The sequence below is a fragment of the Suncus etruscus genome, chromosome 1, assembly GCF_024139225.1.
Source record: "Suncus etruscus isolate mSunEtr1 chromosome 1, mSunEtr1.pri.cur, whole genome shotgun sequence".
NCBI classification, from domain to species: domain Eukaryota; kingdom Metazoa; phylum Chordata; class Mammalia; order Eulipotyphla; family Soricidae; genus Suncus; species Suncus etruscus.
The window spans coordinates 70664785-70690681 of record NC_064848.1 but is presented as its reverse complement, the minus strand read 5'-3'; the positions used below and the strand labels follow the sequence as shown (position 1 = coordinate 70690681).

Below are 25897 nucleotides of genomic sequence, written 5' to 3'. Positions count from 1 at the left end.
CGCCCCGGAAATCAAACCAGACCCTCCTGGGTGGGCCACATGCAAGGCAAATGCCCCACCGCTGTACTATCTCTCTGGCCCGGTAGTTTTTTACTGCTGAATGCTTCTCTCATTTCTGAGTATGTCATCATGAGATTAATAATGAGATGTTTAAAATCCTTCAGCAGGAGAGGATGCAAATCAAAACAACAATGAGGTACCATCTCATGCCACAGAGTCTGTGCCACACATCACAAAAAAAAAAAAAAAAGATCAATCAGTGCTGGAGGGGATGAGAAGAGAAAAGGAACTCTCATTCACTGCTGGTGGGAATGCCATCTAGTCCAGCCTTTATGGAAAAAAAGAATGGGAGATACCTTAAAAAGCTGAAAATTGAGTTACCATATTATCTCTAGCTATACTCCTAGGGATATGCCCTATAAAAAATACACAATACAAAAATGCCTTTTGCAACACCTATATTTTATTTACAATATCCCAGAATCTGGGAAAACAATTCAGATGTCCTTCAACAGATGAATGGCTAAAGAAACTGTGGTACATATACATAATGAAATATTTTGCAGCCAGCAGGAGAGATGAAGTCATGAAATTTTCCTATACATGGATGGACATGGAAACTATTATGCTGAGTGCAATAAGTCAGAGGGAGAGAGAGAGACACAGAATAGTCTCACTCATCTGTGGTGTTTATGACAAATAAAAGACAGTATTGTATTAATATCCAAAGACAATAGAGATGAGTGCTGGAAGAACTGGCCCATGGCATGAAACTTACCCCTAAGAGTGGTGAGTGCAATTAGAGAAATCACTACAACTAACAACTACCATGACAATGATAAGAGTGAGAGAAACAGATGCCTGTCTCGAAGATTTTTTTTAAATTTCATTTAAATCCTTTCAGCAAAAATTGTTCAGGAAGATGACCCGAAGCTCATGTTTGACTTTGCCCTCCTACTCTACTCATCTTAGCAAATAATTTCTTTCAATCCTGGCAGAATATGAGCTGCAGGCCTACATGTAACTTTTGGGTAGTTAGGAGTGAAATGTCTCAGTCACCTCATAATAATCTTAGGTTTGATGAGTTCTTCAGATTGTGGGTGATTTGAGAGTCTCAGTCTCTGGGCACAGCTGCCCAGAAGGCTGCAATTTGAAGATATGATAAATCTAAGTTGATCTTATCTCCTATCACCCCATTAGGTCTGACCATTTTCACAGCTTTCTGCCATGAGAAGTTAGCTGTGCCTGAATGCACAGGAATGCAACCCCAGCAATTATTTACCAGATGGAATGCAGTTTTTGCATTTCTCTCTGTCTTAAGGGAACTCTGTCAAAGTTTTTGTTTGGAGTTTTGATGGAGTGGGTTGTAGGCCTGTTATAACCTGATGAGGGGAGAAAATTCCGTATTTTTTTTTTCTGTTTTCAAGAAAAAGAATCTCCCTATGAATGGCCACTGGAGAAATGGGGTGTATATATTAAATCACTGTTAAGATGATTTATACTTACTGGGAGCCCAGTTATTCCCTTGCAAGCAGAGACAGGCGCATGCGACATTAACTTCTGAGATAATATTGCCATGGACTGTGGGAGAGAATCCAGAATCAGGAAGCCTTCAGACATTGGCCTGTGAATGGTGTGGTTGCAGAGGGAGCAATTGAAGACTATGAAAATGATCTCAATTCCTTGAGACTATCAAGAAATCCTGTCATCTAGCTTGGTGTTTTAAGATGTTATCTTTTGCAAGTTTCCCTGATTTGTTTGTCTCAATCAAGATGCAGATTTTCTAATCAAGTCACTCAGTGGCTCAGTGGCCTCCAAGACCCCTTAGCCTCTCCTTCACGGATCAAAAAATTGTGCTCATAGCAAAGGACCTACCTAATGTGGGTTCTCTCCTGTACGGCAGTGATGGATAAACATGAATTTCCATCTAAGAACATCTCAAGGAAGGATACACGTGCAAATTATTATTCTTTGGGTATGGAATGTGTCCCAAAAAAGGTGATGCAGTGCTTCTCAGGCCCTATGGGTGCCAGGGATTATTTAGCACTTCCCTCAAATGCTCAGCGGCCCCCAGGCTATGCTTGAGGACATACAGTGAAGGTGATGCTAGGATTAAACCAGGGTCAGTCACATACTAGGCAACCCTGTAGAATCTCTTTGGTCCCCACACAAAAAGTTATGATTACAAAAAATTTTATCTGACATAAGCATTAAATATAAATGGGGGTAGAAGAATAGAAGGTAAATTTAAAATCAGGTTGTGTGAATATAGTGCCCTTCTAAGACCAAATCTTGTTTCTCCCACCTACTCACCCATGTATCAAGGAGTTTATAGTCAACTTTAAAAAGGCCACAGCGTCCTGTTGTTTTTGAACTGACTGGTCCAGAATAGACACAGGATCTAACCTAGTAGAAAAGTAGCTGAGTCAATATTTTGCCCATGGATATTTTGTCACTCTGAGACCAATAGATCCTAAAACCTTCTTTGACTTCTGGGTTCTCTGAAATTGTATCTAGAGATTACCCACTTTGATCTAAGGGCCAAATGCTTATTAGCTTTGGTGGGAGGAGGAAGCAGATTACTTGAAAGTAAAAGTGAAGTCTTCATCCTCTAGGAACTTAAAGACATTTTGAAACAAAATATGTTCACACAGAGGCAGCTATTGACATATATTGGCAAAATTTCATAAAGGACCATAGCTACTTAGAGGAAGCATTGTTAACTCTCCTCTAGATTAGTGGTTTTCAGTCTTTTGGGAGGCAAGAAGGCATGCCCAGTGGTATTTGGGTCTTACTTCTGGCTCTGTACAGAGGGATCACTCCTGGCAGGCTTGGGGGACCTGATGGTGCTAAGGGTTGAACTTGGGTTTACAGTGTGCAAGACAATAATCTTACCATCTATACTATCTCTCCAGTCCAATTTTCATTCTTTTATTCTCCTGAAGACATGTATGTGGTAAATAGGATAATTTTCCCACTGCCTAAACACTTATTTGTTATATAAATATATATAATATCAATATTTAAGCTAGTACTACCACTTACTCCTGGCATCCCATGAGTTAAGCAGCAGTGAAGCATTGACTCTGTTCATGCACCAGAAAATTTCTTCAGAAATTTCTTGCACCTGTCCTTGTGGCAAAAAGTCATAAATTAGACAAAACTTGACTTGGGATTAAAAGGATAAGTAACACTGAGATAAATGAAAAGTAGAGTTGTTTTGTGGTGAGAACAGAGAAGAAAAGAAAGAAAGAAAGAAAGAAAGAAAGAAAGAAAAGAAAAGAAAGAGAAAGAAAGAAAGAAAGAAAAGAAAGAAAGAAGAAAGAAAGAGAAAGAAAGAAAGAGAAGAAGAAAGAAAGAAAGAAAGAAAGAAAGATAAGAAAGAAAGAAAGAAAGGAAAGAAAAGAGGAAGGTGGAAGGAAGGAAGGAAGGAAGGAAGGAAGGAAGGAAGGAAGGAAGAAGGAAGGAAGAAAGAAGAAAGAAAGAAAGAAAGAAAGAAAGAAGAAAGAAAGAAGAAAAAGAAAGAAGAAAGAAGAAAGAAAGAAAGAAAGAAAGAAAAGAAAAGAAAGAAAGAAGGAAGGAAGGAAGGAAGGAAAGAAATAGAGAGAAAGAAAGAAAGAAAAAGAAGAAAGAAAGAAGAAAGAAAGAAGAAGAAGAAAGAAAAGAAAGAAAGGAGAAAGAAAAGAAAGAAAGGAAGGAAGGAAGGAAAGAAGGAAGAAAGAGAAAGAAGGAAGGAATGAAGGAAAAAGAAAGAATGAAAGAAAGAAAAAGAAGGAAGGAAGGAAGAAGAATGAAAGAAGAAAAAGAAGGAAGAAAGAAAGAAAAATAAAGAAAAAAGAAGGAAGGAGGAAAGATAAAGAAGGAAGAAAGGAGGGAGGTAATAAAGGAAGAAGGAAAGAAAAGGAGGGAAGAAATAGAAAAAGAAAAAGAAAGAGAAGGGAAAGAAAGAAGAAAAAGAAAGGAGGGAGGGAAGAAGAAATAGATAAGGAAGGAAAGGAGGGAGGGGGAATAAAGGAAGGAGGAGGGAGGGAAGAAATAGAAAGAAAGAAAGAAGAAGAAAGAAGAAAGAAAGAAAGAAAGAAAGAAAGAAAGAAAGAAAGAAAGAAAGAAAGAAAGAAAGTAAGAAGAAAGAAAGAAAGAAGAAAGAAAGAAAGAAAAGAAGAAAGAAAGAAAGAAAGAAAGAAAGAAAGAATAAAGAAAGAAAGAAAGAGAAAGAAAGAAAAAAAAGAAAGAAAAAATAAAGAAAAGGAAAAGAAAGAAAGAAGAAAGAAAGGAAGAAAGAAGGAAGGAAGGAAGGTAGGTGGAGGGAGGGAGGAAGGAAGGAAAGGAAGGGAGGAAGGAAGGAAGGTGGAGGGAGGAAGGAAGGAAGGGAGGGAGGAAGGAAGGGAGGGAGGAAGGAAGGAAGGAAGGAAGGAAGGAGGAAGGAAGGAAGGAAGGAAGGAAGGAAGGAAGGAAGGAAGGAAGGAAGGAAGGAAGGAGGAAGGAAGGAAGGACAGCAGAGGTGCCAAGAAACAAGATGTGGCTTCATGATGAAACACAGCTTTGTGTGTTTGCATTTTACAATCAGTTTTGGTTGTGCACGCTCGCGCATGTGTACACACACACACACACACACACACACACACACACACACACACACACACACACACACTGGGACTGATGGGCTTCCATGAATCCTTGTAAAACACACTTCCAACTTCTTCCTCAGCCTAAATCTGGCTTCCTGTTTTCTATTCCCTACTGAGCCTGGATTCTGCTCTTCCTCAACTTCTCCCTTACTAGAACTTTAAGATCTGAGACTCAGTTACTTTTTACTGGACCCAAGACCTGTTGTCATCCTGTGAGCAATTAGTTGCACTTAGATTCAAACTACCCAGGTAAATGCACTTCATTTTCAAGAAAAGAGGATAGTTCTAAATATGTGATGAACAGAATTGAGGTGGCAGAAAGCTCTTTGGGAATTTGAATTGCCTTTGAAACAATTTAGCCTTCACCTTTGCCTGTGGAGCTTCACTAAGAGCTAATTGCTCATATGGTGCCAGCATCTTGCGTCCATGCACGCCCTCACTCGCCTTCTCAGAACAACCTCTAAAGTGGAGTCCATTATTATCCCCTCTTAGTGATGAGCAAGTTGAGGCTTAAAGGGGTAAAATAATGTACCCCAAATCATACACCTTGTGAGAGGAAAGGCTTTAAACCCAAGCATCCTGTCTCCAGAAACTCACTGCCATTATTAAGGATTGCACAACCTCGTTTCATGCTAGCTATCTTCCCTGTATGTGATTAAACATATGCTGCACTGGCCAGAGGAATCTGTTTGCCTGGCATGGGGGTGGACACCTCCCACCTCCTAAACAAAGCACCTATTTGATAGGTGAATGACTTGCTCCTGCTTTTGAAATAGATAATGCAGCATTCCCCCACATTGAATCAGCTGGAATGCTTAAAAAAAAATTCCTCAACCCCATGCCTCAAAAGTCAGATTTAATTGGTTGGGTTTGAATTAGACATCAGTGCTGCAATTCCTTGATAACTAAATGCTGTTGTGTCGTGTTATTTTTTTATAACATTAACACACACAAAAATTCTCAGCTTTTTTCCTTTTTCTATGCTGCTTTCTCCAATACTCTGGATTCTATACACTCACAACCCAAATATGTGCACGAAGTTCATTGGTTTGTCTTCATGGCCCCAACCAGTGTGTGTGTAGGAGACATACTGTACTTGTCCTCTGTGTTTTTCCCCATCCCTAAACTAGAATAAGAGATTAGAAAAATGAATAAATACAACTTTTGAGTTATCATTTGAAGTCTTTAGGCTTTTCCATATTTGTCATGTTTTTGTGGCCAAAAACGTAATCCATTAAACCGAGTATATCCCTCATCACACAAAAGGTTAGTCACCGAGGCATTACATTCTATAGCTAAAGTATTTTAAAATGTGCCAACTCCCCATCTGGGACAGCCTTAATACTGCTGGGTCACCAACAAGTGCCAGCTCTAATATGATATTATGACAACTATGAAATGGGAACAACTTGACCTAAGAGCAGGTTATCCTACCTTACCAGCTAACGATAAGACAAAATCAGAACACTTGTCATCCTTTGGTAGGTCCAAAAGCCAAGATCGCGATTTACAGATGGCTAGCTGCTAGAACCATGACCAGACTGTATATATCTTGGGACCAATAAAAAAGCCCTAGTCTAGGGTTTGAACTACGACCTGCACAACAACCATGATCCCCAGTTCCAAAGGTCTGGCAGAGACAATAGCAATGGAATGGGGCTTCTGGAAACACAATGAAAGACGCTATACTAGGTGCCATCCTAGGATCAGTGCAAAGACCAAGACCACCAACCACAGAAGATGGATTAAAATGACACTGAGGGAACAGAACTTCTAGAACCACAAAGAAAGACTTCATTATAAATCCCACTCCTGGACCTGTGTAGATACTGAGATCTCTAGATACAGAGGTCTGATTTTATCACCCAGGACGGAGCAGAAGTCTTCCAAACACCACAAAAGCACCACCGGGAGAGTAAATTAGGCTGAACGGAGTCTATAGTTAATTCCATGACAATATACTCCAAGGGTGGAGAAACCTCATATCTCTTAGGCCAAGTGAATTCCTTTTCAAATGACCCCAATATTTACTGTGCCAGTGCAGGAGGGAAAAAAAAGCAAAAAGCACAAAACATTTTTTATTTTTTATATATTATTTTTATCTTCATTTATTATTATTATTACTTTTTATTTTATTTACCTATCTACTTTTTGTCAATTTCTTTGTTTTGGTGTGGTTATTGAAGTTGTTCTCCCCATTTATACTTATATTTTTTCTCTTCTTTTCTTTCTTTATGTGCTCTGCCATGTTTCTTATCTCAAGACCATGGTTTTTTTTTGTGGTGCTTATTGTTATTGTTGGAGTCCTCACTGGATATTTGACACTTCTTTTTGTACTGCTGGGGTGTTTCACCTTTTTCTTTTTCTCCTTCGTCTCTCAAATCAATGATGAGAGCCTCTAGAAGGATTCGCCCATTTTTGGCGCATTAGACTTTTACTCCAGTTTATTACTTTTCTCTTCTTCAAACAAAACCACATAATTTGAACTATCTAGTCCTGCCTCTCAGTTAGAGGGGGAAATAAGGGAGGCACCAAGACCAAACAGGTGCAAGACTACTAAGTAGTAAGCTAGGTACAGAGGGGACCACATATTCTAGCAGCCCCGGGGGTGAGGGAGAAGGATATGGGAGGTAGGACTAAAACGGAGGTGTAGGGAGGACAAATCGGTGATGGGAATCCCCCCTGATTTTATGTAAATATGTACCTAAAATATTATTGTCAACAATATGTAAGCCACTATGATCAAAATAAAAATTATATTAAAAAATGTGCCAACTCAAGAAAATAGACCCCATTCCCAAAGCCACTGAATGAAAGGCACAGGAATTCTTAGGGTTGTGGAAGTCGTGGAATAGTAAGTCCAGGTGTTCTTGTGAAATTTCTTTCTCTTCAACCCTATTGATAGACTCTGGCTTACTTGATTCACGTAAGTATGGTTGAATCTCTGATGCTATCAGTCCTGGATTCCAGGAACAAAGTCTTGAAAGAAGATTGCACATCAGACCAGCCTCTACCAGTAAATTGATACCAAAGTGGGTTGCTCAAAGCAAAAGTTTAAAGAGGAAAGAATGTGGTTGTCTCTAAGCTTGGGCAAGAGACAAAATATGGCGTTAGTAATGCTAAGCCCTTGAGCATTCATTTCCATGATTTCCTTAACAGAAATAGGCCTTAAGAATTGGATATTTGGGGCCGGAGAAATAGCACTGCGGTAGGGCATTTGCCTTGCAAGTGGCCGACCCAGGACCAACAGCGGTTCAAATCCTGGCATCCCATATGGTCCCTCATGCCTGCTAGGAGCGATTTTTGAGCACAGAGCCAGAGTAACCCCTGAGTGCCGCAGGGTGTGGCTCAAAAACCAAAACAAACAAAAAAAGTTGGATGTTTATAGGCCCAGAATGATAGTACAGTGGGTAGGGCACTTACTTTGCATGTGGCTAATCTGGGTTCAAACCCTGACACTCCCTATGGCTCCATGCCTGCCTGGAATGATCCCTAAGTACCATCAAATGTGAATCAAAACAAAATTAAAAAATAAAGTTTCACTTTTATTACAAATTACCCATGAGGGGGAAGGGTTTGTTACACCATTTTATATAAAGTGTTAATTTCCAAGAACCCATAGACAATGTAAAATAAAGAATTTATCATATTCTTTAAGCATTCCCTAGGACTAGGTGATCTTTGCAGAGAAGATTGAGAACACTGGCAGTGGATTTTAGTTGAGATATTAGTTGTGAGCAATGGCTGGGGACATGGTTTTATAATCATAACCAGTAATGATTTTATGTGAATCTTAACCTGAAAAATAGTAATTATAAAAGTATGTACATTTCAGGATTAAATTAGATGGGAAAAGTGGTCTTCAGTGATGGCTATATTCTGAGTCCTAACCTAAAAATCCTTGTGGATTCAAAATGAGACTGGAGTATCCAGTTTTTTTTATGTGAGTTGGCCATTGATTACATTTGATAGAGATCCTTATTCTCCACACAAATCCTTTAATACCAAAGGTGTAGGAGGCACTCTGGCACCTTGCTACTAAATACATACCTTTCAGAACCAAATGGCTGACAGATAGCTAGGAACTAACCAAGGACTCTAAGAAACGCTAAAATCAGGAGTGAATTGGAATTATCATGCTTGAAAAGGCCATTCAAGTTCATTTGACAATAGCTACCACTATCTATTGCTGATGGTAGTCAGCAACTGCTACCACCAAGCCTGGGGAACTCAGAAGAGTTCAGTAGCTTTGGACACCTGTCTTGAAAGTATATGGCTGCAAATTCATGCGCCAGTATGAGTAAGTGTATCTATAGGCACTACAATGGCAGATGAGTTTGTGAGCAAGCATCTCCATGAAAAGAGGGGCAGAGCTTAAGAAATGCAATAACACTCAGATACAGTGGTAGAGTGTCACATGCACCTCCAGGAACTTCACCTTCTGCCTTTTAGAGCATGATAAGCTCTTCTTCCCATCAAAAATGAAGGAATTCCAGAACACTGTCAGGCTGCAGGGCTTGCAAATAGCATCCAGACTCATGAGAAGAAGAAAAGCAGCTCACAGTCAGCAATGCTCTGCCTCATTCTAATTGTGCTGCATTATTGACTTCTCAAAGCCAGTTTCCTCACATGTTCAATATAAATAAAGTTTAGAGCAATAGTATATGAGTAAGGCACTTGCCTTACACAAAGCCAACCCTAGACTGTATACAGTCCCCTGATTACTACCAGAAGTGACCCCTCAGCACAGAACCAGGAGTAAACACTGAGAACCGCTGGATATTTTCTCCCCCCCGCAAAAAAAAAGACTTACCCACTCATTGAGGAAGTTATGAGGATTAAAGAAACATAGGGAGCAGTCACAGTACCTCACTCTTGGTAAGCACTCTGGATATGTGTGCTTTTGTTTGATTTTGTCGTTCTTCAACAAAAAAACCTTGAGCACTTTTTGTTCCCATGCCCTGAAAAATCAGTTACACTAGAACTGTACAGTTCTAATCTATGACCTCATCCCTTCTTCACACCCACAGTCATGGGCATTGAGAATCAAGTTTGGAAGAGATAGTGAAAAGTGAGATAACAGGTGTAAAATAACCACCAAAAAAAAAAACAAAAAACAACAAAAAAAAAAAAAACCTAAAAGTAAAGGATTGCTTTCTGGTCTGTTCTCAGGGAGCATCAGGGCTGGTGGCTTGCTGAGTAGGGCACAGAATAGTGACATGGATTCCTCCACTTCTCAGGCTCCAGGGATAGTCAATGGGTAGTACACTTGAGGTAACAAAGATAGACTTTCTAGATTTATCTAGGACTATTTGGAGCAAGTTCTCCAAGGACAAAAATTCAACATGTACTTCATCTCTCCTTCACATTCATCATGGAGACTCCCAGAAGAACTGAAGTGAGACCTCACACAGTAGACTCATGATCATTTCAGGCCATGGAAGTCTGCATTTGAGTTGAAAGCAAACTTGAAGTGGTCCCAGATCTACTTTTCTTTAGGGTCTTTGAGGACCTAATTTTATTCACCTGATTTTTCACTAAAGAATCACCCTCTCCACCATACTTTCTTGCATGTTTTAAAATTTTTATTGAATTGCCCAAACTGCTTGGTAACCTCAATTCTGTAATCCAAAATCACGGGTTTATCCTTCTTTGTTACTATCTATTTCCTTGTTTTCTTCCCTGTGTTTTGGTTTTGGTTCTGTTTGCTCTCTCTCTCTCTCTCTCTCTCTCTCTCTCTCTCTCTCTCTCTCTCTCTCTCTCTCTCTCTCTCTCTCTCTCTCTCTCTCTCTCTCTCTGGCCTGTGGCCCAAACTTTAATGTTTTTTATTAAAAGTCATTCCTAATTTTTTTTTTTTTTTTGGTTTTTGGGTCACACCCAGAAGTGCTTAGGGGTTATTCCTGGCTATGCTCAGAAATCGCTCCTGGCAGACTCAGGGGACAATATGGGATGCCGGGATTTGAACCACCGTCCTCCTGCATACATGGCAAATGCCTTACCTCCATGCTATCTCTCCGGCCCCCCTAATTTTTTTTTAACATTGAAGGCATAGTATTTTATTTTTACAGTTTCATGCACTTGCATATTAGTTTAAGTTAACCTCAAAAGTTTAAGTGGTTTTTTTTTAAGGATTAGAGTCAAAGGAGCACAGCTAAAACGGTGTTAGAGTGGCAATTACTGTTTGCATAGGCCCAGCAAAATATGGGGGGCATGGAAAGGAAAAGCCTTGGTCTAAATACAAGGAGACCTTACCCCTGAAGTTTTCTGGTATAAACCAACTCTAGTTTCCAGGCATACTAGGTTGTCCAACCCAAGTCATTGTCTGTAGTGCCAATACACTTTAATTTTTCACACAGTCGATGTTGTTGGTGTCAGGTTTCTGTAGTTAAAGATCCTGGAATCTGTGCATATCCTATATCAAAGTCAGGATGTTGTGGAGTGTCCTATAGCTTCACCTCATAATTAGAGGGCAATGCAGAGAGCCCTGTCCAGAAAGCAGATCATTGTTGTTGTTAAGCCTTCTAAGTGTTAAGGACAGTCTCTTTTGAGTAGGTCGATGTGATAGCAGCAGTAGAGTCTTCCCTGGTAGAGGATTGCTCTCAGGTGATGTTATAGACAACCTTGGTTGTTTCGTAGATGGCATCCCTGGTTCAAGGGTGAATGGAGAATGCCCATTCTTCTGAGGCCTGAGCCAGGTCATTATGACAATGTTCAGGGTGTAAGGTCCTATTGCACTACAAGATTTGTGTGTTCCAATCTCTATTAGATAAGAACTTGTTTGCATGTATAGTATTTTTCCATTTTAATGTGCCTATGCAAAAGAGGAACAATGCCACATGGCATTATTAGTGCAATGGGGGCTGCTAGAACAAGTCCAACAATCCCCATGACTTGGTTCAAACATAAACTTTAAACTGAGAGATTCTTCTACCAACATTTCTTATTGAACAGACACAAAGGGAAGAACAGACAAACAGTGGGGAAAATAGTCACTATATAAGAGAATATTTAGTAAGAGTTATAGCTGTTAAGGAAATATATATAAAATATTTAAAAGACATACATGTGTCCCTTTTATGTCTTTTGAAATAGTTGGGGGGTGTTAAATCCGATGTATCACTTTGGTCTGTGATTTGGCCTGTGCAGTACTGAAGGTAAAAAGGGTAAATGTGAGATAATGATGGTTGGAAGTGAGAGAGTGAAGGACTAGAAATGAGCTTGTAGGGGTGTGAGAAAGGGCAATGAACAAAATGGACAATCTGCATAAGCAATATATACATTAATCATAGGAATTACTATTAATATATACTGTTTAGAAAATGGAGACTGGTGAGAAAAAAAAGTTGCCAGTGACTGCCTCAGCACAGCCCAGTAACCCAGCTACACCTGCCCTAGCCTCGCCAGACACCCCCAAGCTAGGGAGAAGGCGAAGGCCTGGGATCTCCCCTGACCCCATGCCGGCAAGAGCTAGCCTCCATCGATCAAGAAAGCTGTTTTATTTTATGTTTATTTTTATTTTTTTTTTAGTAGTCAACTTGGCAGTGTTCAGGGCTTACTCTTGCCTCTGTGCTCAAGATTACTTCTGAAGGAGCTCAGGGGTGCCAGGTGCCAAACATATGTTGTTTGCATGCAAGGGAAGTACCATACTGGATGTACTATCTCTCCTACACTATTCCCTGTGAGTTGGATGTAATTGTCTTGACTCTAGGGTGTGGCTAAAGGTGTTGAGACCTTATAAAAGAGAACATTCCCTTTTTCAATTTTTTGGTGAAATCATAAATGGACTTGTGACCCAAAAAAGAAAGAAAGAGCTGCAAGAAAAATCTATTTTTAGTGGCGTTCATGAGGTAATAAGATCATAAAATTTGCACCTTTTGAAGCATAAAATTTATTAATTTTAATAAATATACAGAGTAACCCATTATAACAGTCTAGTTTTAGAATATTTCTTTAATTTGAAGAAGACTTCTTTTGGAGGCTGAAGATGGGATTTAAGAGGTAAATCATATGTCTAGTATGCTCAAGCTCTGGATTACAGCCCTAGCTTCCTATAGCCACAGTCCCCATCCCCTCTGATTGTGCACCCCCACAACAAAAAAAAATCTCATGTGGACCGTTGAGAAATTGTTGAGTGCTGCCTGTGTGTGTCTGTCTCCTGTCCTGTCGCCTAAACCTTTTGGGAGTGGGCCGAAAAGAGGCTCAGAAAACTCGCTCTTCCAGAGGCTCATTCAAAGGCGGGAACACGAAAGGAACTGCTTCATAATGTGAAAAACCGGCTATAAGCAACATTTTGCAGTAGTTAGGGTCCCCTGTTTGTGATGTCAGGCTGGGAAAATTTACGAAACTAGGCCTACCCAGTGGGGCCTGACCGTGAGAAATTGTGAGTGCTGCCTGTGTGTGTCTGTCTCCTGTCCTGTCGCCTGAACCTCTTGGAGTGGGCCGAAAAGAGGCTCCAGCAGAGGCACAGGCCGCTCCGCTTCCTACACAGCCGTACACTCTTTCTAAGGAAAGAATGCCATTGAAACAAAGAAGAAAAAATCACACTAAGAACTGTGCTGGGATTACTGAAGCCCAGCATTTCTCCCCAGACTGTCTTCTCTGCTGTTTGCTCGGGCCTAAGATTTGATCTTGTGTGAGGCTTCATCCACAGAGGACACCCCTTCCTTGGAGGCAAGTCAACCCAGCCATAAAGGGCGGAGCCAGAGGAGCGTGGCCACGTACATCATTTAGCAATGAATACCACCACAACACGTAGAAAACCCCACAATACAGTGTGATAATGGGGAAGCAACGCAGGCCAGCAGACATAGAGAATGAAGATGACAGTTCTGATGACCAGAAAACAACCAACGAACTAATCAATCTCTCAGAGTTTAGACAAGCAATATGAAAGATGCTCAAAGAAACTATGGATCGAGTTGAACAGAACACTAATAAGAACCAAGAAAAATATGAAGACAGAAATCACAAAACTCCAAACTAAAATAACAGGTCAAATAACAGGCTTGAAAAAAATCAGCAAACGAATTGAATGACAAAATGGATAAGCTCTACACCAGGGTAACAGAAGCTGAGAATAGAATTGGTGCTGTGGAAGATGAGATAAATAACAACTTTATACAGCAGGAGAGATTAGAAAAAAAAACTTAAAGCAAATGAATAGACAATGGAAAAATTAGTCAAAGAATGGGAACAGATGAAAATAGAAGTTTATGATAAGCTCAACAGAAACAACTTAAGAATCATTGGAGTCCCAGAAACCCAGGAAGAAAATTTCCAGGAAGAATCAACGGCCAAGAACATCATTAAAGAGAAACTTCCAGAGCTAAAGAATATATGTGATCAAATCCTGCATGCCCGAAGAGTACCAACCAAAAGAGACCCCAGGAAAAAATACCCCAAGACACAACCTAGTCACAATGACGAATCCCACAGATAGAGACAGAATTCTGAAAACAGCAAGATCAAAAAGGGAAATTACGTTCAAGGGAGCATCCTTGAGATTTACAGCAGACCTGTCACGAGAAACACTCAAGGCCAGAAGGCAGTGGTGGGACATGGTGACAAAACTCAATGAAATGAATGCTTCACCTAGATTACTGTACCCAGCAAAACTCACTTTCCAGTTTGATGGAAGAATACATGGTTTCACAGACAAAAAACTGCTCAGAAACTTTACAGACTCAAAACCAGTCTTTTGTTTTGTTTGGTTTTGTTTTTGTTTTGTTTTTTGTTTTTTTGTTTTTGGGCCACACCTGGCGGTGCTCAGGGGTTACTCCTGGCTGTCTGCTCAGAAATAGCTCCTGGCAGGCTCGGGGGACCATATGGGACACCGGGATTTGAACCAACCACCTTTGGCCCTGGATCGCCTGCTTGCAAGGCAAACACTGCTGTGCTATCTCTCCGGGCCCTCAAAACCAGTCTTAAAAGAAAAACTGAAAGACCTAATTTAAGACAAGACTGACCAAAAGACACACCAAATATTGATATAAAGATGGCATTAAGTCCCAGGACAATTCTTTCTCTCAATGTCAATGGACTAAATGCACAGAATATCGGTTTCTTTTCCTTTTCTTTTCTTTTTTTTTGGTTTTTGGGCCACATCTGGTGGCGCTGAGGTGTAACTCCTGGCTCTGTGCTCAGAAATCGCTTCTGGCAGGCATGGGGACCATATGAAATGCCAGGATTTGAACCAGCTTCTTGGGACCATATCTGCACAACCAAGATTGTGACTTTAAGATAGGGTACTAAAAGAAGAATATTCTGAAAAACTGAAATTGTGCAGTCAGGAAAAAGATAGGATTTCTGTGCTTGTTTTTAATACTGGACTAAAATGTTGGAGTAAAGAAACTGGCTCTAGTTCCTTCTCTGCATCACCAGATCTTCTTTCAGTGTCTCCATTTCCTCATCTGTAAAATTAGAGTGCTTTACCTGTTTTGCAAGGTGGGAGGCTGAGATCACACTTGGTAGTGAACAGGGGCTACTCCTGACTCTGGACACAGGGTTTGCTCCTGGCTCAGTGTTCAAGTATTAGTCCTGGTGGTGCTAGGGACTAAAAGGATTAAAACCATGTTGGGGGGCTGAAGAGGTGGAGCTAGAGGTAAGGTGTCTGCCTTGCAAGCGCTAGCCAAGGAAGGATCGAGGTTCAATCCCCCGGCATCCCATATGGTCCCCCCCCCAGCATCAAATGGGTGTGGCCCAAAAAAACAAAAAACAAACAAAACAAAACAAAACAAAACAAAACCATGTTGGCACATGCAAGGCAAGCTCCTTAACCCCTCTACTATCTCCAGTCCCACCTACTGTTTTTAAGTGGAAGGAGTTTTCATGTCACCTGGAAAGATAGGATTTTTGTTTTTCATACTTTTTTGTTTCCAAGACCTAAAAATACATACCGTATATATTTTAACAAATATTATGTTGGATAAATAACTACAAAATGGATATTTATGATGTAACTATGATAAATATTCTTTTTTTAAAAAAAATAGTGCAAGCTTTTGGATCATTCATAGTCCTGTATCCACTCTAAAATTTTCATACATAGGGTATAACATTTGCATTTATATTTTGAAAAAGTCCTCAGGAACATTTTGTCAAGCAGCTTTGATTAAGAATCACTAAGTTCAATAGACTTCATGGTTCTTCTAAATAGAGTTGCCAGATTTGGCAAAGCAAGCAAACAAACAAAAAAACAACCAAAAAATCACATTCAATTAAATTTGACTTTCAGAAAAACTTTTATTTTTCAGGGCACAATGTACCAAATACTATTTGGTTGCTACAGCTTATAGGAAGATAATCCAGTAAGGCCTTTGCTTAGGAAAATGGTTAGAGCCAGAAAGGTGTAACTTGAATCTGACCCAGATTTGAGAATCAGTTGAATAATATTGATTGGAATCTCTATTCTAATTCTGTGAATTGCTTAAAATCTCTGGGCTGTGTATCTTCTTTTTTCTTTTTGGTTTTTGGGTCATACCTAGCAGTGCGCAGGGGTTACTCCTGGCTCTATGCTCAGAAATAACCCCTGGCAGGCACAGGGGACCATATAAAATGCCGGGATTCGAACCACAGTCCTTCTGCATGCAAAGGAAATGCCTTACCTCCATGCTATCTCTCCTGCCCCGTGGACTGTGTATCTTATTGTAGAGTTAAGAGAACTACAGATAAACAGTGTAAGTATAATGACCTAAAATATAGGTAAATAATATAGGTATAATGACCTGAGGTACTTAATAAGGTTAAGTATTAAGTTTTTCATATGTTCAGTTGGCTTGCACAAAAAAATATTTTCAGTGACACTTTTGAATACACAACTAATTAGGAAGTCTGCATTGTGAAATTACCAAGGTTATAGTTAACAACTCTAGGTAGACCTGGGCAAAGTCAGACTGAATGACCTTTTATCAAACAATACCTCTATGTCTGAAGGAAAAAAAAGACATGCTAAATATTAATAGATTATCCAGAATAAATAAAGGAAGGAAGTTATTCTATTTCATTTGTTGTTATGAAATGTCATTTGTTAATTTACTTTTTTTTCTCATGTCAAAGATTAATATTTGTACAGGTTTTATAGAGTCCTCCATACAAAGGGACAGATGAATACTCTGGCATGGAAATTATTTCTGACTCCACGAACGGTTCCTGAATACAGAATCAGGAATAAATCTTGCACACTACCAGGTGTGGCCACAGAAAACTAAGTCCAGGACTAGAGAGAAGAGCAACTCTTCAAGCATTGCAAGTTATGTTCCCCCAAGTCCTCTCCCCCCAATGTGAATAATAAAATAACTAAGCACCTATAGCAACTAGTGTACAATATTCATAAAAAGAAAGCAATTCTCTACAGGACATTTGGTAAATTTCATGCCATTTTTGAAAGACATACGGTTGAAAAACAAGTTGACAATCAAATTTTGAACTGAATTACTCTAATACAATCTATATATCCCCCTATACACACACACACACACACACACACACACACACAGCACAGCACAGCACAGCACAACACTTCCCTTCGTGGAAGTGCTGTGTGGTGGCTTCTGGGCTATGTTCATACACTTGGTAGGTGCACTGGAAGTTGTGCAAAGTGATCAAACACTAACCATGATGCTGGATTTACACCGATGGTGTAGGCTGATGCTGGAGAGCAAACTCTGCTTCACAAATGCTTTCTACCCCTGAGTCCTGTACCAGGCTCCCTAACCTATTGCTTTAAGTTCACTATTGCTATTTCATCGTGTGTAGCCAGCACATACCGCTGTTGAGTATATTTTATGTTCGAGACATTATGTGAGTGGTACTATCAGTGAACTTCGTAAGTGGGTAATCCAAACATACCCAAATTCTTGCCTTGTGGGATCTTTTGTTCCAGGATAGGAAGGAAAACAGACATTTTAAATAAGTATTCCATATAGATGGAGCTAATTTTTTTCTTAGAAAGGAGAAGAGAAGTAAAAAGAGGCTGAGTGGACAGAGGAGGCAGGCCATGGCAAAGGGCCTCTGTGATGGTGACATTTGAGGAAATAAGGTAAAAAAAAAAAAAAAAAAGAATCATGCTGATCAGGGGGAAGAGAAAAGAAACATCCAGTACAAACAGTGGAAGGCCGGAGCAGGCCTGCAGTGTTCCAAGAAGGGCAAGGAGGCCAGCCAAGGAGGCCAGCGTGACTGGACTGGGGCAAAGGGAGGAGGCAGTTGAGCAGAGAAAACAGAGTGAGCATTATTGTTACAATCATGATAAAGGGTTCCGGGAACCTGGCTTCCAAGTTTGACTCTTAGGGCATTTACTCTGTGACTGCAGAGAATTCTAAAATGACGTCCGTGCAGTGATGGATTTGATCCTGCAAGACATAGGAGCTGGAGATTTGCTTCATAAAACTTTGACTAGAGGGCCCGGAGAGATAGCACAGCGGCGTTTGCCTTGCAAGCAGCCCATCCAGGACCAAAGGTGGTTGGTTCGAATCCCGGTGTCCCATATGGTCCCCCATGCCTGCCAGGAGCTATTTCTGAGCAGACAGCCAGGAGGAACCCCTGAGCACCGCCTGGTGTGGCCCAAAAACCAAAAAAAAACAAAAAAAAAAACAAAAAAAAAAAACAAAAAACAAAAAAACAAACTTTGACTAGAATTGATACAGCTTAGCAACGAAGTTTTTGCTTTCAGCCATAGGCTTGATCTCATATGAGGACTACTGGATGTGTGTTTTGGATAAGTTACTTAAACTCTCTGAACTTCCAGTTCCCTTCTGAAAAACGAGACGGTTAAATATCCTACATGTCGGATATATATAGACAAAAGACATCTTATATATCACTGTGTTGCCTGAGGTTGTCCATGTAAAGTGCTGAGCACAGTGCTTTGTGCATGAAAACTACTAAATAAAAACCCTTATTATTTCTTGAGAAGTATAATTTGGAGGATTCTGTATTTTGAAATTTTTCTTTCAATATAGACTTAATAACAAAACATGCTTCGGGGAGCCAGAGCGATAGCACAGCAGGGAGGGCATTTGCCTTATATGCTGCTGACTTGGGTTTTGTTACCAGCATCCCATAGGGTCCTCTGAGCCTGCCAAAAATAATGTCTGAGTGCAGTCAGGAGTAAGCCCTTAGCATCGCCAGTTGTGGCCCCAAAACAAAACCACAAACAAGCAAAATACCAAAACCATGCTTCTGAGCAAAAATATCCTACTCTTCATATAAATAGCCAATCACCAAACACTTTGGGTGCTTACAGTCTGCATAGCTCCTCCCACCCATGTGCCTCTCCCATCCCACATGGCTCCTCCCACCCATATAGCTCCTCCCACATCCCACCGGGCACCTTCCTTGTGACCTCAGAAATGGCAGAAGTGTTTTACGGCTCTTCTAAATGAGGTTACAAAAGACATTGTAAGTGCCACCTTGGTTGTTTTCTCCCATCCAGCCCCGTAGAATGAGCCAGCTGCCATGTCGTAAGCAGCCTTATGTAGGAATCCCCTATAGATAGCAGAGGGATAGAATTCTTTTGCCAAAAGTATGTGAGCCAGAATCTTTTTGGAAGTGGGTCCACTAGTCAGATCAAGGTTTCCGATGATAGCATTTTGACTACAATCTCATGAGACACTGAGCTGGAATCAGTCACCTAAGCAGCTTCCAGATTCCCCACCCTCAGAAATGGAATGAAATCATACATACTTTTTGTCTCAAGTTTCTAAGTTTGGGGCAACTTTTATTTATAAAGCAATAAATAACATACAATATAGTGTATGTTTCTATAAACACATATATCTAATAATGTTTGTCTTTTAAATACTTTTAGTTTTGCCTTAAAAATCTTCAAAATGGAGTCGGAGAGATAGCATGGAGGTAGGAGTTTGCCTTCCATGCAGAAGGACCATGGTTAGAATCCAGGCATCCCATATGGTCCCCCGAGCCTGCCAGGAGCAATTTCTGAGTGTAGAGCCAGGAGTAACCCCTGAGCGCTGCCGGGTGTGGACCCCCCCCAAAAAAATCTGCAAAATATTTCTCCTGTGTTCACTTGTCCACCGGTAGAAACAGTTCAAAAACCATTGATTTAAGTAACTTCCAGTTTTTGAGATAATCAGAAAATAGTAATTGTTACAGTAAAATGTAATTCCATTAGTAGGACAAGGTTCCTGAGAGTTTGCTACTGCTATCTGATACATGAAAGACAGTACAGAGAGAGCCTGTACTTCTAAGATCTTGAACAGGTATTGAATAGGCCATAGTTAGGTAAAGGAATTACTTTCTTTAATTTGATGTAAGATGGTGACTACGCCAGAGCTGGGTAAATGTACTTGTTAGTATAATAATTTCAATCGCTTTCTAGAATTCTGTTTTAATACTTAATTATAAGACTAAAAGTAGGCAACCAAAATCATGTTAAAGACCCATGTAGATAATTGCCTCAGTTCCAAGGCTCTCAGCAGAATTACAGGCAGAGCACCTCTGAACTGCAGCTATTGTCCCCAGATTCTGTGTCTGCCTCTTCCCCTTTCACCATTCTCCTCCCTTCCTTTGGCTGAGCTTTGTTAGGTTCTGCCATTGTGGCTGGAAGAACAAAGTGGACTAAGCCTCTCTTTGTTGAAATTCAATGCTATGTCATACATACCAGGTCTCCTTTGAATACAGCGTCCATTCAAAGGCTCTTACGTAACCAGATCCCATAAGCAGGGAGCCATCTTTTTTTTTCGGCTTGGCTGTTTTGGGGCCCATCCTTTCGCTTGATGCACCTTCCTGACATGACATTGAGAACTATCAGGTAAGCAAGTCATCTTTCACATGAAAACAATTTTTCATGGTTGTAGTACACCACACAATCCAAGAACCTTAAACAGAATTAATTTGCAAATCTGTTCAACTATTAAACCCATGGGAGCCTTGCCAGTGGTGGAAAGTTAACACTGTTTTGCAATGACAAGTTGTACTAAGCTCAGTGTTCTTATTAGGTTTCCCTTGTGATCGTCTTCATTTGAAGGTGGTGGAGCCCCTTTCCCTTTCTGGGAAACACTCCTACTGGTGAAAGACTGCCCCCCAACTCTTGCTTCATTTAAAGGACCTTCATTTTTTTTTACTTCCATAAAACAATGTATGAAAATGGAACTGAGGCTCTAAAGAAAGCCCAGTTTGAAAAACCACAGGTTTAGAGAATGGTGCTATGAGGCCAAGGTCAAAAGATCATGGGGTTAGGGTTTCTTTGCTAAAGGACAAAGTGCTCTGTGACAATGACTCAGTGCAAAGTTGTCACTAACATAGATTAAAAGTAAACAATGCTACACAAAGCTGTCTGGGCTGGCAGTGATCAGTAAATGTCTGACTCTGGTTCTGGCGACCTAAATCCAAGCTTGCCTGCACCACTTACACTGTGATTTCCTGCAGGTGCATCAAACTTCCAAACTGCCATTTGCATTTCTGCAAGTCGTGGAAAATCATCATGACTCCCTCAGAGTCAAGCTTATCAAAAGGTGTTACTAAGTATAAAAATTTTGCTGTTGGGGCTGGAGAGATAGCATGGAGGTAAGGCGTTTGCCTTTCATGCAAGAGGTCATCGGTTCGAATCCCAGCGTCCCATATGGTCCCCCGTGCCTGCCAGGAGCAATTTCTGAGCATGGAGCCAGGAGTAACCCCTGAGCACTGCCGGGAGTGACCCAAAAAAACCACAAAAAAAAAAAAAAAAAAAAAAAAATTTTGCTGTCCTAATCTTAATAATCACTTATGCCTTATGCCTCTTCCAAACCAAAATCTTTGCCTTGCAATGCATTTTATAAACATATCAACTCCCCTGAAAAAAAATAGGTCATTTATTAGATTTTCATTGTTGTGATTTTTTGTTTGTGTTTGTTTGTTTTTTGCCACACCTGGTGGAGCTCAGGGGCTACTCCTGGCTCTACACTCAGAAATTACTCCTGGCTAGGGGGACCATATTGGACTATATGGGATGCAGAGGATCAAACCCAGGCCTGTCCTGGGTCAGCCATATGCAAGGCAAACACCCTACCGCTGTGCTATTGTTCTGACCCCCCCCCATGTTGTGTTCTTTATAAAATCTAACTCAATGATTTGGAGATGTAGAACCTTAATAAATATTGTTTAAAATGTTCTAAATATAGTGAGTCTTCAGGGAAAGGTTTGTACACATAATCCCTCTAATTAGGATCCCAAGAGGATATCAGACACTTTTTGAATGCGCTATAAATAATTTATAATAGTAACAATAACACAATGAAGATTATAATTATGGCTAAAGATTACTCCTACTTCAAATTTCCCAAAACAGGGCCATAATTTTTAGCAACACATGCAATTTCTTTATACAGTATTTAGAATGTTATGCAGGATTAAGCAAACTAAGCCATATGTTACATTGTAAAAAAAAAAAAATCACAAAGCAAATGAATCAATGTGCCCAGCATCTTTTAAAAGGTTATTTCTAGGAATTTGTGTGGCTATCATGCTATAGACCAAAATAAATTAGGTCTTCTTTTCTTCTAAATTTAGTTAATTCTCTAACAAGTTTTCTGACATACAAAGTGGACAATTTTACATTCATTTCCTAAACTATCTAATGCCTATAACAAAAGGGGATAAATAGTTCTTGTGATCTGAATTCTGAGCTCTGGGATTTCCTTTGGCTACTCCATTTTAATTGTTTCCAGTGTGCGAGAACAAAGCACTAATTTGGAGGAAAGAAACACAGATACTGGACAGTGAGTGGATGTTAGCTGTTGAATATGTAGACTGATGTTGAGCCACAGGTATACTAAGTCTAGATGGTGAGTCACAAACTAGTGTTTTGTGATATGAATCAATGTTCCTTAGAAAGTGACAATAAGATCTTGGTCAGAGGTGAAGAAACACACGACTTCCTTGCTAAAATTGAAATTTCTAGCACTGTAAAGGGAACCTGCAATGGTGAACCCAGCATTTCAACTGCACAGTCCCATCCACTCCCTTTACTTTTCCTTTAAGAGAAATTCTGTAAGGATTTCATTTCTCCAGCCTTGTGCAAACACTTGCATGTGAGCAAACATGCCACCTTTAATACTTTAATACTCTGGCATGTTTACTTGTTTTTTTAAAACATAAACACACATGTTATAAATCACCTTTAGGGCCAGAGAGATAGCCCAGTGGTAGGGTGTTTGCCTTGCTCATGGTCAACCCAGGATGGATGGTGGTTCAATTCCCATATGGTCCCCCAAGCCTGCCAAGGGGAATTTTTTAGCACAGAGCCAGGAGTAACCCCTGAGAACCACTGGGTGTGATTCAAAAATCAAAAATAAAATAAAATAAAAATCTGGGGCCGGAGCAATGGCACAGTGGTAGGGCATTTGCCTTGCACTTGGCTGACCTAGGACAAACCTCGATTCAATCCCCCGGTGTCCCATATGTTCCTCCGAGCCAGGAGCGATTTCTGAGTACTTAGCCAGAAGTAACCCTTGAATGTCACCATGTGTGCCCCCAGAAAAATAATCATCTTTAATCACATCTCTGCAAAGGATTTGAGGATTATAGATGCCTTTCAAAATTCTTTGTTTTTCCTCTAAAAGTATTTTTTTTTTAATTATGAGAACAATGATGCAAAGAGGAGAAGGTAAAGTTACAGTGGAAGGACAATCGCCCATAAACAGAGTTCTCAGAAGAAATCCCCTTGCTGACGCCTAAATACTGAACTTACAGTCAAAGAACATTGAGAAAAATAAGGCAGAACCCATGTACAATTACTTTGTCTACAAGTCCCCAGATTGTAGCACATTATAACATTTCTTAGCAGTACACAAAGCAATCTAAAGAAACTAAAAAAAAAATCTTTTTTTTGGGGGGGTCACACCCGGCAGTACTCAGGGGTTACTCCTGGCTTTATGCTCAGAAATCGCTCCTAGCTCTACGCTCAGAAATTGCTCCTGGCAGGCTCGGGGGACCATATGGGATGCAGGGATTCCAACCACCATCCTTCTGCATGCAAGGCAAACACCCTACCTCCATGCTATCTCTTCGGCCCTAAAAGTTCTTTTTTTAAAAAAAACATTTATATATATATATATATATATATATATATATATATATATATATATATTTTTTTTTTTTTTTTTTTACCACACTAGGCAGTGCTCAGGGGTTACTCCTGGCTCTGTACTCAAAAATATCTCCTGGCAGGCAGGGGGATTTTGTAGAAAGCCGGAATAGAACCTGGGTCCGTCCAGGGTTGGCCACATGCAAGGCAAATGTCCTACCCCTGTGCTATCGCTCTGACCCCTAAAAATCCTTAACGATAAAGTTGGAGAGACAGTACAGTGGATAAGGCACTTACCTTGCATGAGGTTAACCTTGTTACCTCATATAGTCCCCCAAGTCATAAGTGCAGAGCCAGGTATAAAGCCCCAAAACAGTGAGGTGTGGCCCAAAACTTACATACAGATATAATGCATTCTTATTATTTTTGATAATATCCTCATTATTTTTTCTTTTTATCCCCCCGGGGGGGGGTGCACCATTCCTGGAGGTACTGCAATACCAGGTCAATGCATGGAATGGACGGAGCAAGTTCCTATTCCAGTTCCTAGTGCCAAAAATCCATTTAATATATTGTCGTCAGATAGACGACGTGTCAGATATTAAAGTGATAAGAACAGATACTACACTTGATCTTAGCCAAAAGGCCGAGAAGCAATCATTATTTTTTCTTAAGCCAAATTAAGAATATATAAGTAAAATTAAGAAGATAGAATGCATCCTTATTATTTTTAATAATATCTTTATTAGTTGTTTTCTTAAGTCAAATTAAGAACACGAAAGAGCAAGTTATTTCCAGGACCTGAATGGATGCACTCACCCCGAATGGAATGGAATGACTGAGCGGTAGCCTTCTGGCTCACTGTCTTCTTCCTGTCATCCTGACTCATCTCCTTGTTGCTAGTTCTAATGCTGAGCCTGAGTATATGAGGCTTCAGGCATCAAATTCTTCTCTGCAACACACCCATATCCCATTGTGGTCCAACTCATTCTGTAAGGGTTGATCTTTGCTAAGATTTGATGAAGAGGTACAGAAGAAATGAGTCCCATTTTATAGATAGAATTTTGAGATTTAGAAAGGCTAGAGACTGGGCACCTACTATTTGCACACACCCCTGATTGTGTGAAGTGCAGGTTTGCCACTCAAATTTACTACTTCTCAGAACCAGGGCAATGTGATTTAACTGCAAAGCTTGAATAACTTATGGTGCTGTTCATTATTAACTTATTCTGGAGCAGATGGGCACATCTGAATTAATTTATTATTATTATTATTGTTGTTGTTGTTATTTTTATTGTGGTTATTTTGGTCATCATACTCAACTCTGTTCAAGGATCACTTCTGTCAATGCTTGTGGGGCCACATGTAATGCTGAGGATTTGAACCCATGTCATCCCATGCAAGTTAAATGCCCTACTCACTGTACTATTTATTCAGTCCAGTAATTTAATTTTAATGAGAAAATGAGGAAGAGAAGAAAAATACAAGTGCAGGAAAGCTGCCTATTATAATTCCAGTGTAGACCACAAGGTCACCTAATTGTAGATAATTATGTAATGTGCTCTAAATTTTTTAAAAGGATCCTGAAGTTCTTTGCAATCTTTAGTCTTCCCCAGAAACTGCAGCCACCAAGGTCAGGCTGTGCAGTTTCAATGAGGACAAGATAGGCTCTGAACCTGGAAGATACCACACTAAAACTCAGAGGAAGGCTTCCCAGTTTCTTTCTTTTTTTTTTTTTTTTTTTTTTTTTTTTTTTTGGTTTTGGGTCACACCAGCAGCGCTCAGGGGCTACTCCTGGCTCTATGCTCAGAAATCACTCCTGGCAGCCTGGCAGGCTTGGGGAACCATATGAGACGCTGGAATTTGAACTAATGACTTTCTGCATGAAGGCAAATACCTTACCTTCATGCTATCTCTCCGGCCCCCCCGACTTTCCAGTTTCTTAATGCAAAGCATGATTTTGCACTCCCATGCAAGAGGACTCCTAAACAAATAAAATGAATAAAATGAAATGAAAAATACTCAAAAGAAAACTCATTGCACTATTTCTAAAGGCCCATCCATCAGCAATGTGTCTCTTGCTGGAGTAATGGCCAAGAGGAATTAGAAGCCTGAAGTTAGAAAGTTCTGAGGATAGGAACAAAACTCTCTGGATGTAGGGAGGAAAGAAAGGCAAGAAAGTAGCTACTGCTAAAGCCCCACATAGGTAGCCCATAGCAATAGATTGTGAAGCCCTTGATAATTTCTGTTT

At 40.1% G+C, this 25897-nt stretch overlaps 1 non-coding gene across 1 annotated transcript; it reads right to left on the bottom strand.

Annotated features, from left to right (window-relative positions):
- Positions 1-24113: 24113 nt before the first annotated feature.
- LOC126033752 (U2 spliceosomal RNA) lies at positions 24114-24304 on the bottom strand. Its single transcript, XR_007504495.1, has one exon. It is a non-coding gene; the product is annotated as a U2 spliceosomal RNA (small nuclear RNA).
- Positions 24305-25897: the final 1593 nt, after the last annotated feature.